This window comes from Anomaloglossus baeobatrachus, chromosome 2, assembly GCF_048569485.1.
Source record: "Anomaloglossus baeobatrachus isolate aAnoBae1 chromosome 2, aAnoBae1.hap1, whole genome shotgun sequence".
Taxonomy (NCBI): domain Eukaryota; kingdom Metazoa; phylum Chordata; class Amphibia; order Anura; family Aromobatidae; genus Anomaloglossus; species Anomaloglossus baeobatrachus.
This window is the reverse complement of record NC_134354.1, coordinates 794,439,932-794,458,008: the sequence shown is the minus strand read 5'-3', so window position 1 is coordinate 794,458,008 and position 18,077 is coordinate 794,439,932.

The following is an 18,077-nucleotide window of genomic DNA, read 5'->3' as shown; positions in this document are numbered from 1 at the left end:
TTTAAAAAGCACAGACTGATTGACTGTGTTTGTGGTAAGTGGTCTTGGGGCTTCTTTGGCTGTTCTGTCAGTGAGAGCACTTCTTACTGCTTCCCTTGACTCCTTCAATTGAGGCCTCAACCCTGCTCACCGCGACTGTCTGGCAATAGCAAAGCTTCCATCAGTTCTTCTATGGCCTCATGATGGCGTACAGTTCCATTGGCAGTGATCAAGTCTCTTGTCTTCCATACAGAGTAGATGTTGGCTGCCATCTTGCAGGCTTCTGCTTCTTTTGCAGACAGGGATGCGGGTAGCGACTGCTCTATCAGCACAGCGTCTTCTGCTACCACCACCATACCTGTATTTAACAGTCTTCTTGATGCACATCTTGATCCATCCGCAAAGGGGTTAAGTCAGGGTCCAAAGGTGTATCCGTCACGGTATCGAATCCAGAGTTTCCCAGCAATGTCAGAGTCGACTACCTCTTCCACCAAGGTGTCAGAGGTGGGACACTCCCCACTTGGAAGAGGGAGAAGTTTAGCAGGATTAAGGACCGCACACCGGGAGATGGAGACTTTGTCAGGGAGCAGTGATGTCATACGGGCACTGATCTTCAACTGGTGCTTTAGGTAGGTGTTCAATCTGGCTGAGTAGTATCCAACGGGCTGCTGTCTTCCTCCATGGCAAGCAGGTAGAATGACTTCTGGACTGGAGATGACGTGACGATACTCTTCAGGTGGCTGTGAATGCAGCACATCTGTATGTGGGGTGATCTTGTAAGCTGCTAGATTCATCTCCAGACGTCTTGGCAATTGAAGGAGGATGTCTTGGTCCTTCACTTTGTAATCAGGAGTTACCAGCTGTCGTTGTTTGCATATGGGCTCTCGGAGACCTGACACAAAGGACTATACCCAGGTTTGTAAGAGAGCAATGGGTCTAACTTGGGGTCAGGAGAACACTGAAATTCTAAAAACTAAGATTCCCTAAAACCCCGGGGAAAGAGAAAAGAGTATAAGAGTGTTTGGAAACTACCAAGCAGCACCCCCCTGACTACATATACACAACTAGAAATAGCAGTGGAGCGTATCTACCTCTCCTGTACTGACCCTGTAACTGGGGACCCTGCACTCTCCCTCATCCTGACGGTAGACCTGATGGTGGTCAGGGCCGAGCCTCCAGTGTATTCCTATCTCCTGTCAGACCCTGCAAACTAAGACACAAAGGATTACTGGGTGCTGCCAACAAAAACCCTAATATATGCCATCTCCTGATGATCAACGTCCCCTTAGGACCACATGATCCTCCACCCTCTCTATCAGGGAACTCTTGTGCAAGGTATCAGGCAGGATAACATACAAGCGAGAATATCTCAAAACCAGGCTAAGCAGCAACTGCCATAGGCAGAAAAATATTCACTGTCCACCAGGACTAATAGTGAGCAGTCTATATGGTCTAATAAATTGTATACTAGGTACAGCAAAAACAAACATGCAAAAGTGAAGGGTAAAGGTTTCCTCAGGACTATCAGCAATAACCTCTGCTAAGGTTCATTAGTGGGAACACACTGGGGCACAACCGCATATATGACCAAAAACGTAGTGTGGATTTCAGGTCCCCATGTCCCTCGTCTGTAGCCTCTTCTGCATCAGCAATAAACGGAGCAGTGGCTTTGGGGTCTAAGATGGCGGCTGGAAAAGGGAACTGGGTGTTGGCCAGACTAAAATGGCGTCAAAAGAGGAACAATGTAGTGACTGGGATGAAATGGCCGCTAAAAGAGAAAGTAGGTTGTGAGGTAAATCCTGGGATATGAAGAGGAATTATGACTAGAAGTCATAATTGCTCTCATCACTCCCTGGCAGTGCCCCCCCCCCTCCCTTCTTGTTCTCAAATGTCCAGCATCTGTGAAGGTGTCACATCCCACTTACACCTCCAACAGCCATCTCCTCTGATATGGAGATGAGATGATGTGAGGACAATGGACCCAGGATGACTCCCTGCCGTCACCCTGTAACAAGAGTTGTATCTCATTAGCAAGGCTTGGAAGTAGCCAGACAGAACGACTCCAGTAAAAAATGGTTCATATCTCGCAAGCCATATCTCCGATAAATATGGCAACCATAAAAATGGTGTTTGCGCAGGCGGACGATGCTGGCACACCTTTTTTATGGAAGGGGGAGCTTGGGAAATACCCCAGGCGTGATATCAGCCATATGGGAACTCGTAGACAGGTCATGAGTCCCCTCGTTCTGTAGCTAAATTCATAACTGTCACAATGAGAGCATTGGCGTCTGCCTACGACGCTCCCAGGCAATGTTATGGCCAATATCCCCTTTGCTGGATAATTCTGATCCATGCAGGGGGAGTGGCAGTGCTTCCCTGTGAGGTCACTAAGGTAGGAGGGGACCTGGCTCTGCCCAGGTTGATAACCCTACTTCGGCCATTTTCCAGTGTTCTTCTGCTCGGGGGCCTGGTTGGGAAAGACCTGTGAGGGAGTTCCTGGAAACCTGGTCTACAGCGCCCCCCTGTGGCCAGACGCAACAAGGTAACTGCTGGAACTGTGTATGCCTGTTTGTAACCCATGCTTTGATTGTAACTGTACTCTGACATATGTATATTCTGTAGATTCCCTATTGTATATATTGTAGTTCTAGTGTGCTTTAGGCTGATTAAATTATATAATTAATCTTGGGCTGTTCTGTTATCTCGATCTTGAATCCCACGTCTGTGTGTTCGGCTAATAGTTACCGTAAATCGGTTGGTGGCAGCGAATTGTGCCAAGGATTATTGTGGGGAGGCCAGTGAGATTCGGGGAGATTTTATATATTCCGCCCGCGGAGGTCGGGGGAATATATACCTTACTCTCACCGGGGACCCTTCAATAATCGGCATAAGTAGTATAGCGGCCTCCTTGCTTATGGTCGGGCAATTCCATAATTGGCCTGACTATAAGAGGGGCGCTAGAGAGCGCGTCACGTGCTCTGTCTGTCGGTCGGGAGGTATAAAGGAGGGGTGACCCCCACTTGTTACCCCCCGATTGTGACGTACTGGTAGCCAGCGCGGGGGATTTCTGAGTGACCCCCCCGGTGGTTTGTGACATATTGGTGGCATAGCGGTGGGATCGAGATAATAGTGTGTGTGAGTGTGAGACCCATACTCCCAGACACTAAAGACTGCCTGCAGCAGCTGTGGCTGCTGGGGTCTTCAGACTAGCTCAACACTAGAGTGTCAGAGTGCAGATACTGTAAGGCGTGTGGAGGCATCAGGTGTCAGTTCTGTGTCAGTGACCAAAAGTCTGCAAGAATGGCTGATGGCACCAGGAGCAGAGCTATGCAACTGGCCAATGCTAAAGCAGGAGCCGAAGAGAGGGAGGACGGTGCTGTGGGCAGTAATGAGGAGGTTGCCCACGAGTCCTCCAGGAGCTCGACGCCAGAAAACCGTTCTGCAGAGGACAGCGCACAAGCTGGCAATTATGGACAAGATGAGGAGCAGCTCACCCAAGGGTCCTCAACGAGCCAGATGCCAGCCCTCCGCTCTGCAAGGGACAGTGAATCACCAGGCTCCGCAGCGGGCCGCAGATCACCACGTGCCATTCCACCGAGCCTGGGAGGCTCGGATAGCCTTCTTCAAATGGCTATGGCCCTTCTCCAGGCTGGAGACCAGAAGGGCTACAAGGAGCTCCTGGCAGAGCGCAGGGCAGAGCGGCACGCAGAGCGTGAGGCTGCGGAGCGAGAGCGGCAGGCAGCGCGTGAAGAGCGAGAGCGACAGGCAGACCGTGACTACCAGCTGCAGCTAGCTCAGCTCCGGCCCTCATCAGCCACATGTGACCTTCGAGACACCAAACTTCCAAAGGTCCGTGTTGAGGACTTCCCAGTGCTGGAGAAGGATGGAGACTTGGACTCTTTCTTGACTGCTTTTGAACGGACTTGCTTGCAGCACCATCTGGACAAGGACCAGTGGGCCAAATACCTGACCCCCCGTTTAAGGGGTAAGGCCCTGGATGTCCTTGGGGACTTGCCTGCTGAGGCAGATCAGGGCTACGACACCATCAAGCGGGCCCTGATCCAACAGTACAACCTCACTCCAGAGTCCTACCGCAAGAAGTTCCGGAGCCTACAGAAGGGACCAAAGGACTCCTGGGCTGACCACCGGCGGGCACTTGCCCGAGCTGCCGACCACTGGACCCAAGGCCTGCAGCTTTCCACCGGACCGGAGATCCTGGACTTGTTCATCACGGAGCAACTCTTGTGGAACTGCCCTGAGGATCTCCGCCAGTTCATCCGAGACCAGAAGCCAAAGGGGTCCACGGCTACAGCTGCCCTTGCCGATGACTACACCAACAACCGGGCCCCTGAGGCCAGGAGAGCGGCCACCAGCAGCACCTGGAGAGGGGGTAAGATGAATTCTGCGACTGCCCCACCTGCCCCTAGACTGCAGGGGGTGTCCCCCTCAACTCCCCTCTCCAGGCCCGTGGCGGAACCAAGACGGTGCCACCAGTGCAACCTACCTGGACACTTCAAGGCCATGTGCCCTCAGCGTCCCAAGGCCCCGGCTCCGTCCCCGTCCCAAGGGCCGCCCAAGGTGTATTGTGTGGGTGGGGGTGGTGGTAGGTCCCTGGACAGCTTCCAACCTGTCACCGTCGGCCGGTCTGTGACCATAGGACTGCGAGACAGCGCCTCGGAGGTGACTCTGGTGCGGCCTGAGATGGTGTCCCCCCAAGACTTGATCCCTGGAAAAACCCTCGCTGTCTCCGGGATTGGAGGCACTGACCCGGCGCTGCCTGTTGCTGACATTTATGTGGACTGGGGTGCAGGGCGGGGGGTGAGGGAGGTGGGGGTAACTGATCGGATCCCTGCAAACGTGCTACTTGGGACAGATTTGGGGCAAATAACCTCCCAGTTTGGCCCCGCCCCAAAGGCTGAACCTTCAGCCAGTGCTGACGTGCCTCCGGACAATGTTAATGTGTTATCTATGAATGATGTAAGGGAGGAGGGAGTGAACTCTGATATTTCTGCTTGCATAGACACCATAGACACACACACAGCTGCAGCTGTGACAGGAGGGGAGGGGGTCAGAGAAAGGTGTGACCATGCCTCTACAAGTAACCAGCCTGTGAGCTGGGATCTGTTGCCCTCTGCAGGGATAAGCAGAGAGCAGGGTGCTGCAGGGGGAGGACCAGTGTGTGGGGTGGGGGCTACCACAGCAAATGTGGGGTCCCCAGAGATTTCACAGCGGGGTTCTGTTGCTGCAGGGGGGGAACAGGCAGGTGAGATTGGGGCCGGTCCAGGAGCGGAAGTGCTCCCAGGTAAGATCTCGGTGCATGGTTCCCCCACAACCGGGGTGTCAGGAAGCCAGGTAGGTCTGCCTGAACCGGCGACTTGGTCAGGAACGGAGGAGGAGCAGGCACGACCCACGGTCGCAGCGGCTGTGGCCGCTGTCACCCGCAGTGGGAGTGCTGGAAGCCAAGGGGCCTCCCGGAGGTCCGATAGCTCTTCCCCTTCTGACCAAGTGGCAGCCGAGTCAGGTGGAGGCCAGGACACAGGTCCCGGGGTACTGACTGAAGATGTGACAGTCTCGTCGATTCTGGCCACATCTAGTCAGGGGTTTCAGGCAGCGTTAGAGGCTGACGACAGCCTGAAAGCTCTTAAGGAGCAGGCGGCACAGCCTCCCTCGGACTCGGACCCGGAGCGAGTGGTCTGGGACCAAGGACGGCTGTACCGGGCCACGGTCCAGCAGGGTTCACCGGAGGCGTGGCCCAGGGACCGACAGTTGGTGGTACCCTATCCGTTCCGGACGGAGTTGTTGCGGATCGCACATGAGATTCCGATGGCCGGACACCTAGGGATCGCTAAGACCAAGGCCAGGTTAAACCAGCATTTCTACTGGCCAAAAATGGGGGCCGATGTGGCTGCCTACTGCCGTTCGTGTGAAACCTGTCAGAGAGTGGGGAAGGCGGGGCCACGCCCCAAAGCCCCACTGGTATCTCTGCCAATCATCGATGAGCCTTTCAGGAGGGTGGCTGTGGATCTGGTCGGCCCGCTGGCCATCCCCAGCAGCTCCGGGAAACGCTTCATACTGACGGTAGTGGACTATGCCACCCGGTACCCAGAAGCAGTGGCCTTGTCGTCCATTCGGGCTGACAAGGTGGCCACCGCATTGCTGGAGATTTTCTCCCGAGTGGGTTTTCCCCAGGAAATGCTCACTGACCGGGGGACCCAATTCATGTCCCAGCTGATGGAGGCCCTCTGTAAGCAAGTCCAGGTGCGACATCTGGTGGCCAGCCCGTACCATCCACAGACTAATGGCCTGTGCGAGCGGTTCAATGGCACCTTAAAGCAGATGCTTAAGATGTTGGTCGACTCCCATGGGCGTGACTGGGAGCGGTATCTCCCACACCTGTTATTTGCTTACCGGGAGGTTCCACAGGCCTCAACAGGATTCTCACCGTTTGAGCTCCTGTACGGGCGACGTGTGCGGGGCCCCCTGGCTCTGGTGAAAGAGGCTTGGGAAGGGGATTTGGCCACCCCTGGAGTGTCGGTTATCGAGTATGTCATGCGCTTCCGGGACAAAATGCAGGCCTTGACGCAACTGGTACACGACAATATGGCTCAAGCCCAGGCCGATCAGAAGCGTTGGTACGACCAGAACGCTTGTGAGAGGACCTACCAAGTGGGTCAAAAGGTGTGGGTACTGGTCCCCGTACCACAGGACAAGCTTCAGGCAGCCTGGGAAGGCCCATACCTCGTGTACCAGCAGCTCAACCCTGTAACGTACCTGGTCACCCTGGACCCTGCCCGTGGAAGGCGGAAGCCCTTCCATGTGAACATGATGAAGGCACATCATGAGCGGGAGGCATGTGCGCTCCCCGTGTGCAACCTGCCCGAGGAGGGAGAAGCGGAGACCCTCTTGGATATGCTAGCCCAGGTTAGGGCAGGCGGATCCATTGAGGATGTGGAGGTTGGCCACCAGCTCTTGGAGGACCAACGGTCCCAGCTGTGGGCCACCCTACTCCCCTTCCGGGGGTTGTTTACCAACCAGCCCGGAAGGACTGACTTGGCTGTCCATCACGTGGACACTGGGGATCATCCCCCGATCCGGCGTTCAGCATATCGGGTCTCCCTGGAGGTGCAGCAACACATGCGCCAGGAGATTGACGAGATGCTGAAGCTGGGGGTGATCCAGGCATCCAACAGCGCTTGGGCCTCACCTGTAGTCCTCGTCCCTAAGAAGGACCGAACCACTCAGTTCTGCGTGGACTACAGGGGGCTCAATGCGGTCACGGTCGCCGATGCGTACCCAATGCCACGCATCGATGACCTGCTCGATCAGTTGGCCGGGGCTCAGTACCTGACCATCATGGATCTGAGCCGGGGATATTGGCAGATCCCCCTGACTCGCAAGGCCAGGGAACGCTCTGCCTTTATTACCCCATTTGGACTGTACGAGTCCACGGTGATGCCATTCGGGATGAGGAATGCCCCTGCCACTTTCCAGCGTATGGTCAACACCCTGCTCAAGGGACTTGAAGGGTACGCGGCCGCGTACCTGGATGACATTGCCGTCTTCAGTCCCACCTGGGAGGACCACCTAGAGCATCTAGCACAGGTGCTCAGGCGGATCCACCGGGCAGGTTTGACCATCAAGCCGGGAAAGTGTCAGCTGGCCATGAGCGAGGTCCAGTACCTCGGTCACCGGGTAGGTGGGAGAACACTGAAGCCCGAGCCTGAGAAAGTGGAGGCCATCGCATCCTGGCCCACCCCCAGGACCAAGAAGCAGGTGATGTCCTTCTTGGGGACCGCTGGGTACTATAGGAGGTTTGTTCCATGCTATAGTAGCCTGGCAAAGCCCTTGACGGACCTCACCAAGAAGAAGCTGCCCTCTGCAGTCGATTGGACAGTGGACTGCGAGACAGCCTTCCGGGCCCTAAAGGACGCCCTGTCCAGCCCGCCCGTGCTACAGGCAGCCGACTTCACGCGGCCGTTTGTAGTACAGACCGACGCCAGTGACTTCGGCCTCGGTGCGGTGCTCAGCCAGGTGGACTCTGCGAGCCAAGAGCACCCAGTCTTGTACCTGAGCAGGAAGCTGTTACCAAGGGAAGTGGCCTATTCTACAATGGAGAAGGAGTGCCTGGCCATAGTGTGGGCCCTGCAGCGTCTGCAACCCTATCTATACGGGCGCCACTTCATCGTGGAGACGGACCACAATCCCCTCAGCTGGTTGCACACCGTCTCTGGGACGAATGGGCGATTGTTGCGATGGAGCCTTGCGCTCCAGCAATACGACTTCACCATTCGCCACAAAAGGGGCCGTGACCACGGTAACGCAGACGGGCTGTCCCGACAAGGAGAGGTCGCGGACGGGCGCACGGGGGAACACCGGAGTGTGCTGCCCCCTAGCGCCCTCAAAAGGGGGGAGGTGTGAGGTAAATCCTGGGATATGAAGAGGAATTATGACTAGAAGTCATAATTGCTCTCATCACTCCCTGGCAGTGCCCCCCCCCTCCCTTCTTGTTCTCAAATGTCCAGCATCTGTGAAGGTGTCACATCCCACTTACACCTCCAACAGCCATCTCCTCTGATATGGAGATGAGATGATGTGAGGACAATGGACCCAGGATGACTCCCTGCCGTCACCCTGTAACAAGAGTTATATCTCATTAGCAAGGCTTGGAAGTAGCCAGACAGAACGACTCCAGTAAAAAATGGTTCATATCTCGCAAGCCATATCTCCGATAAATATGGCAACCATAAAAATGGTGTTTGCGCAGGCGGACGATGCTGGCACACCTTTTTTATGGAAGGGGGAGCTTGGGAAATACCCCAGGCGTGATATCAGCCATATGGGAACTCGTAGACAGGTCATGAGTCCCCTCGTTCTGTAGCTAAATTCATAACTGTCACAATGAGAGCATTGGCGTCTGCCTACGACGCTCCCAGGCAAAGTTATGGCCAATATCCCCTTTGCTGGATAATTCTGATCCATGCAGGGGGAGTGGCAGTGCTTCCCTGTGAGGTCACTAAGGTAGGAGGGGACCTGGATCTGCCCAGGTTGATAACCCTACTTCGGCCATTTTCCAGTGTTCTTCTGCTCGGGGGCCTGGTTGGGAAAGACCTGTGAGGGAGTTCCTGGAAACCTGGTCTACAGCGCCCCCCTGTGGCCAGACGCAACAAGGTAACTGCTGGAACTGTGTATGCCTGTTTGTAACCCATGCTTTGATTGTAACTGTACTCTGACATATGTATATTCTGTAGATTCCCTATTGTATATATTGTAGTTCTAGTGTGCTTTAGGCTGATTAAATTATATAATTAATCTTGGGCTGTTCTGTTATCTCGATCTTGAATCCCACGTCTGTGTGTTCGGCTAATAGTTACCGTAAATCGGTTGGTGGCAGCGAATTGTGCCAAGGATTATTGTGGGGAGGCCAGTGAGATTCGGGGAGATTTTGTATATTCCGCCCGCGGAGGTCGGGGGAATATATACCTTACTCTCACCGGGGACCCTTCAATAATCGGCATAAGTAGTATAGCGGCCTCCTTGCTTATGGTCGGGCAATTCCATAATTGGCCTGACTATAAGAGGGGCGCTAGAGAGCGCGTCACGTGCTCTGTCTGTCGGTCGGGAGGTATAAAGGAGGGGTGACCCCCACTTGTTACCCCCCGATTGTGACGTACTGGTAGCCAGCGCGGGGGATTTCTGAGTGACCCCCCCGGTGGTTTGTGACATAGGTGTTGGCCAAAAATGGTGTCTGAAAAGGCCTGGGAGGGAGGGACATGGGTTGTGCCATCTACATTCAGGAGGTATTCAATCTGTCACTGGGAATATGGATTATATAGGGACCCCTGGGCTGACCCTATAACTGGGGACCATGTACTCACCCTCATCTCGACGGTAGACCTGATGGTGGTCAGGGCCGAGCCTCCAGCGTATCCCTATCTCCTGTCAGACCCTGACATAATATCCCCATACCATACCCCACCCAGGGCTGGGCAAAACACAGAGTGACAGAAAGAAATCTACATTCAGGGCAGGAAATAATGGGGTGGGCTTACGTGGACACAGTGCTCCACAGACAGCACACAAGTCCAACCTATGGGGACAGCTTACAGGGTGGAGGGCGTTGCTTTCTAATGGGCTTGGCCACTTCCTGAGGTGCCATTTTCTCAGACAGGTAAAATACACATAGTGTAGTTACTAGATTCAGAATTACATTTCTTCAAATCATCTCAATACTTCCACTATATGGACATTCAATATAACATCCTGTACCTTCAATCAATTCTCATCTAATCTCCCCCCTTGGGAGAATTCTCCATTCTCTTTTTAAACATACGTGTGTCACTTACAATTAAACTTGCTGATCTAATTTGACTTCATTTAGATTTTTAAATAGAAAACTAACACTTCTCTTTTTTCCAATTTCACTACGGTGTTCCACACCAGAAACGGCGTACATTATACATACAAACGTCTTCCAGGAAGAAATAGAGCACCAGTGTCATGTGGGTGATAAGAAATTACTCACCCTCACTATACGCCAGCTGTTATTGATACCTCGAGTGCTAGCAAAATCTGTTCACACTACATACACCTCATGAGGACGGTCCATCCGGACTCAACAACTATGATTAAGGCCAAGGTTAAGGATTCTACTAATGTATCTCTTAAAAATACATCGCCATCCACCAACGAACAATGAGCCAGTGTACAAACGTTCAACTCACTGCTTAGCGGAAACCGTACCAGGTAACAGTCAGGGCTCTTTCACCCACTTTTATAACTCTCTGCACCAGTACCTTTATAACCCCCCTTTCAAATCCTCTTTCCGTCGAGGACCAGGCTCCCGGGTCTTATCAAACACTGATTATTGATGACACGTCACTCATAGGTGTATACGGCAGTCAGTATACCTTCTGACTCACAGTTAACTTTACAAAGTACATTTTTTTTCCTTCACTCAAAGAAACAGCTGCTATTATACAGTTATACAGTTATTATACATTTCATCATTTTTGCTTAAACGCCAGCGTCTGCTATATTCTTTCCAGTTTTCCAGACAAGCAAAATAACGAACCAACACATTGATTGACATAACAATAAAGATACTATATATACCATCCAAGTGGCTGATCTCACCTGCATCACACACACATATAACCAGCGTATATAACAACTCATATACATATATACGTATATAACAACTTCCTCATTTCCCTGTAACGTTAACTCAAAGAAAACGAAACTTGGAACTGCTTCTACTCTTTCCACAGAACAGACAAAAAAAACAATCCACATTACATTTAACATTTTATGCAGACAGCTTAAAGGATCTCTTTTTGACCACCTCGGTGGGATCTCTTAGAACAGCTTATCTCATGCGAGATGGCAGTCATTAGGTGTCTAGACTGGGGCAGCCTAACCCCCCCTTCGAAATGCAAGTACACACATGAGGTTTGCAAGGTGAGATTAGACATTTTCTCACCTGCATTTTTGTGGAGTGCGCATCTCCCCTCTCGTGTAGTTGCCTTTTCGAATCAAGGTGTCAGCATGGCCGTCCGTCATCCAGACTCCGTCCTAAGGTTCGTTGGGCGCCATCTGTTAAGGCGGGCCATGAATTTACAGTGATGCAATCTAATCGTGCATCTACCTTAAACCTGTCTGCAGTCCAAATTATGAGTCAATTGTAGTAGCATGCATACCATTCTTCCATACAGACCAGAGACGTACTCGGATATGAATAGAAAGTAAGACTGATTTAATACGGAAGTTGGACAAACATTTAAAAGGAGTTATTGGCTAGGGGCCAAGAACACGTAACACGTCTCCTATTGGATAAAGTATCATAGAGCTTATTCTGTGATATACAATATACTGTAATGTGCTTGCTTCCTCATTATATTAAGCTATGTCAGCATGATTCACTTGTCACATGAAAGTCCAGACTATCTGAGTCTTGTGATGTCTAAATACAGATATAGGTGTGGTACAGTTCAAACACCATCTTAAATCCTGTTTTTTTGGATATCTTCATAAAAACTCCTATATATACTCCTAATCGTTCATAATCTTGTCCATAACAGGAGAAACTCTACAATCTTGAGGACCGGCGATTGGAATGGCAGGACGTGCTAAATACCCTGAGCCAAGAGTCTGATCAACTCTATATATGAGAACACGGTAAGTCTGCTGATTTTTATAATCTGAAGTCTTACTTGTGTGGCTCAGGGTGTGTGGCACTGATTGCCTGACCGTGTCCGGTTTTTGTGATCTTTGTGACGGCAGAAGAGTTTCTCCGCTGCTGGCCATATTTAATTGTGGAAGAACAGTCACATATTCAGTTGCCTGCTGTCTGTTGTGTGTTTGTCTTGAGGGCAGATTGACTGGTAGTTAGGATAGCAAATGGGTTTTGGAGCGGTGTTTGGAAACGTGGAGGACGCTCCATGTGGTACGGTTTTTGGTTGTTGCCTGTCATATGTTTTGCGGTTCTAGTAGAGATTTAAATAGAGTTGTGGCTCGAGGCCTAGAATGAATGACTCGGCTCGAGGTGTAGTAAATAGAGTTTTGGCTTCAGGCCTAGAATGAATGACTCGGCAAGAGGTCTAGAGATAAAGTGCAAGTTTTAATTGGTCAGGTTAGGCACGTGTTTTTCACGGGCTCTCAAAGCTGGTTAGAGAGGCTTGTTAACGGGAGTCTGTGTTAGAGAGGCTAGTTACAAGTCCTCCAAGAGAGGCTTGTTAACAGAAGCCTGGGTTAAAAAGGCTGGGTAGAAGACATCCAAATGGGGCTTATTACAGGAGCCTGGGTGTTATAGAGGCCGGGTACAGGGCTACACATAAGCTGGGTACAGGGCTACATAGAGGCGGGTACGAGGCTAGATTAAGGCAATTAGAGCCCAGGTAGAGGAAGTGGATTTGTAGAGTTTTAGAACGAAGTGCAGGACGTAAATCTGACTCATTAAAAAAAAAAGTGTTTTCTTGGACGTGAATCGGCTGGTATAGACACCTTGAAGCCAGGGGTAGCTCTGGAGGTGTTTTTGTAAATTACGGAATGCAGAAATCAGACAGGGACCACGTGGCAGTATAAGGAAGGATTTGGAAGTGTGTGCTGCAAACTAGAAGTTTTCTTTAGTGTTTCAGTTGTGAGTCATCTCCCCCGTCTGTTTGTTTGTCTGTTGTTTTTATCTGGTCTGCATAGAGAAAGATTGCTTGTTTGGTGTTGTTTGAAATATGGAGAAATTGATGAAGCTGTGTTTAGTTGTGCCGGAGTAATCCGGATGAGAGTGGACTTTGTTGGGATGTGGAGACTCTAGGCCGCAATACTGTGATAAACCATGTGCTATTCATGGTGGCAGCCATAATAGGTCAGATTTTAAAATGGTGGATGAAGCACATAGTGGCTGAGGCATGCATGGTTTAAACAAAGAAAGGGAAGTGAGTCGGGGGATGTGTGAAGAAGATCATGTGCTCTGTAAATGTTTGAACAATGGATTGGATGGAGTACTATATACTTAAACAGAAAAATAAGTGTTTTTATCTATAAATTAGACTTAGATTGTGGACATACAGTTAGGTCCAGAAATATTTGGACAGTGACACAATTTTGGCGAGTTGGGCTCTGCATGCCACCACATTGGATTTGAAATGAAACCTCTACAACAGAATTCAAGTGCAGATTGTAACGTTTAATTTGAAGGTTTGAACAAAAATATCTGATAGAAATTGTAGGAATTGTCACATTTCTTTACAAACACTCCACATTTTAGGAGGTCAAAAGTAATCGGACAAATAAACCAAACCCAAACAATATATTTTTATTTTCAATATTTTGTTGCGAATCCTTTGGAGGCAATCACTGCCTTAAGTCTGGAACCCATGGACATCACCAAACGCTGGGTTTCCTCCTTCTTAATGCTTTGCGACTGTGTCTGATCTCATTTTTCAAGCATGCACTCGATCCATATGAATTAGGCCAGGCAGTAGGCACCTAGTGATCTCTGATCAAGAGTTCACCCTAACACCGGGACCTCACCCCCCCCCAGGGCCGGGACCTCGTTTCCCCCCCCCCCCCAGGGCCGGGACCTCGTTTCCCCCCCCCCCCCCAGGGCCGGGACCTCGTTTCCCACCCCCCAACCCCAGGGCCGGGACCTCGTTTCCCACCCCCCAACCCCAGGGCCAGGACCTCGTTCCCCCCCCCCCCCCAGGGCCGGGACCTCGTTTCCCCCCCCCCCCCAGGGCCGGGACCTCGTTTTCCCCCCCCCCCCCAGGGCCGGGACCTCGTTTCCCCCCCCCCCCCCAGGGCCGGGACCTCGTTCCCCCCCCCCCCCCCCAGGGCCGGGACCTCGTTTCCCCCCCCCCCCCCCCAGGGCCGGGACCTCGTTTCCCCCCCCCCCCCAGGGCCGGGACCTCGTTTCCCCCCCCCCCCAGGGCCGGGACCTCGTCCCCCCCCCCCCCAGGGCCGGGACCTCGTCCCCCCCCCCCAGGGCCGGGACCTCGTCCCCCCCCCAGGGCCGGGACCTCGCTCCCCCCCCAGGGCTGGGACCTCGCTCCCCCCCCCAGGGCCGGGACCTCGTTCCCCCCCCAGGGTGTCATGACCATGTGTGATTTCAGATTGATAGATTCTTACATGAGCCTTTGTAGTAACTTCAGTCTTTGAATAGTTTGGACTTTGTAACCGTCCCGTGGAGAGGAGGTTGTGGAGGATAAGAATTGAGTAACCTGAAATGCTTCAGCCATTTCACAGACCCAAATATGTAGTTTAGTTGATGTAACCTAACACCTATTTATGAATGCTTTTGTTTTCTACTAACACATATATAAATATATTCAGTAATTTTCCTTAATACAGAATGCCAGCCCATGTAACTCAAAGATGGCTCCTGCATCCTGGACAACCCTAAGGAGAGTGAAAACACACAAAGGTTGGAACAACCAACCCAGTAGAGACGATGCAAATTACTACACGCCCCGAGCCCGGCCTGCGATTCTTGATTGGACTATATTTTGTCTACACGCCCCGAGCCCGGCCTGCGATGCTTGATTGGACTATATTTTGTCTACACGCCCCGAGCCAGGCCTGCGATACGTGATTGGACTATATTTTGTCTACACGCCCCGAGCCCGGCCTGCGATGCTTGATTGGACTATATCTTGTCTACACGCCCCGAGCCCGGCCTGCGATGCTTGATTGGACTATATCTTGTCTACACGCCCCGAGCCCGGCCTGCGATGCTTGATTGGACTATATATTTTGTCTACACGCCCCGAGCCCAGCCTGCAATGCTTGATTGGACTATATATTTTGTCTACACGCCCCGAGCCCGGCCTACGATACTTGATTGGACTATATATTTTGTCTACACGCCCCGAGCCCGGCCTGTGATACGTGATTGGACTATATATTTTGTCTACACGCCCTGAGCCCGGCCTGCGACATTGATTGGACTATATATTTTGTCTATACGCCCCGAGCCCGGCCTGCGATATTGATTGGACTATATCTTGTCTACACGCCCCGAGCCTGGCCTACGATACTAGATTGGACTATATATTTTGTCTACACGCCCCGAGCCCGGCCTGCGATATTGATTGGACTATATCTTGTCTACACGCCCCGAGCCTGGCCTACGATACTTGATTGGACTATATATTTTGTCTACACGCCCCGAGCCCGGCCTGTGATACGTGATTGGACTATATATTTTGTCTACACGCCCCGAGCCCGGCCTGCGACATTGATTGGACTATATTTTGTCTACACGCCCCCGAGCCCGGCCTGCGATACGTGATTGGACTATATTTTGTCTACACGCCCCCGAGCCCGGCCTGCGATACGTGATTGGACTATATTTTGTCTACACGCCCCCAAGCCCGGCCTGCGATACGTGATTGGACTATATTTTGTCTACACGCCCCCGAGCCCGGCCTGCGATACGTGATTGGACTATATTTTGTCTACACGCCCCGAACACACTTTTCTTATCTAGAACTATACATTTTTGTGACCAATAAACGCGCAGAATCTCTTCGGCGTCCATCATGAGAGAAAGCCATTACCGATGTAGAGTCTGTTATCCTTTCTCATGTGCACACGACACATCCCAGATAATCTGAACACGGCAGTCACACCTTGAGACCCCTAGAGTCTCCCCTCCACAAGGTGACTCCCTCCCATATTGTGCGCCCCCGACCCGTGTTACTGCCCTTTAAACACAGCCGTCTGAGACTGGCCTAATCAGGTACAAGTCACACGCATGGCTATGGTCATATGTGTGCCATGTACCGGAGTAAACACGTGTCTGTGAAATAAAGAGATAGTCTCTATGTACCTGTATCCAGCGCTGTTGTCTTCGGCTCTGCTGCCGCTCGCTCCTGACCCCGCTCATTATACTCATCACTGCAGTGAGGACGTGCAAGCCGGAGGACAGCATCGCAGGGACAGGGGAGTATTCACAAAGCAGTGCGCGTGCAGTGACGTCCAGGAGGTCATCAGAGTTCTCATGTACACTGATGACAACCGAACTACAGTGGGTGCCAGGACGGTGACTTCACAGGTTCATCAGAGAGAGACACGAGTCCCCGCTGCTGTCCCCGCAATACTCCGGCTTCTAGGTCCTCACCACACACACACACACTGCTGTATACTCACCTGTCCCCGCAATACTCCGGCTCCTAGGTCCTCACCACACACACACTGCTGTATACTCACCTGTCCCCACAATACTCCGGCTCCTAGGTCCTCACCACACACACACACACACACACACACACACTGCGGTATACTCACCTGTCCCCACAATACTCCGGCTCCTAGGTCCTCACCACACACACACACACACACACACACACACACACACACACACACACACTGCTGTATACTCACCTGTCCCCGCAATACTCCGGCTTCTAGGTCCTCACCACACACACACACACACACACACTGCTGTATACTCACCTGTCCCCGCAATACTCCGGCTTCTCTGTCCTCACCACACACACACTGCTGTATACTCACCTGTCCCCGCAATACTCCGGCTCCTAGGTCCTCACCACACACACACACACTGCTGTATACTCACCTGTCCCCACAATACTCCGGCTCCTAGGTCCTCACCACACACACACACACACTGCTGTATACTCACCTGTCCCCGCAATACTCCGGCTCCTAGGTCCTCACCACACACACACACACTGCTGTATACTCACCTGTCCCCGCAATACTCCGGCTTCTAGGTCCTCACCACACACACACACACACACTGCTGTATACTCACCTGTCCCCACAATGCTCCTGCTTGTGCGGTGAATACTTAGTGAGTATAATGAGCGGGGGTCAGGAGCCGAAGAAAATCGCGCTGGATACAGGTGAATATAGAAAATCCTTTTATTACAAAGATCTATGTGTTCTCTGGTATATGTTGCACTGATCACCATGTGACACCCGTGCTACCGGCAAAAAAACGGATGTGTGTGTGGCTACACGGTCCGTGTGAAAACCAGTATAGAACATGGGTACGTGTGGCCTCAGTGTTAAACACGGATGTCACACGTACCTGAAACACAGACGTGTGAAACTGGCCGTATGTGCGGAGCTATTCTGCGCTGAGCTCCTGTATAGTGACGCTGGAGTCTTGGGGTCGTGTTCACACCTAGACATGGTGCTATAGGATCCGCTGCTCCAGAAAGGGCAGTGAAATTATACTTTATGATCTGCAATTTGATCTCTTATTACAGAGGAATCCACATTTTCTTAGAGGCGTCGTCTGGCCTTTTAATATTTGGGGCGAGTTTGTAGGACAGAGATCAGTACGGGAACAGCGCCAGCATCTGCAGAGTGGCCGCAGCGAGTACTGCAGAGATCCACCTGTGTATGTGATCTGCAGTACTCGCTGTGACCACTATGCAGATGGTGGCGCTGTCCTCTCCAGTGGTCACCGCGGTGCCGGGCGTCACAGCCGCACCGCTCAGCTGGGGGAGGTTTATCCCAAGGAATCAGTCTTAAAATATTGGACAATCCCATGAAGCAATTGTGGCTTCTGCTGGACCCAGACGTCTGTTACATCAGTGTATGAATTTCACGATCGCGCCTTTGTCCTTGGATCC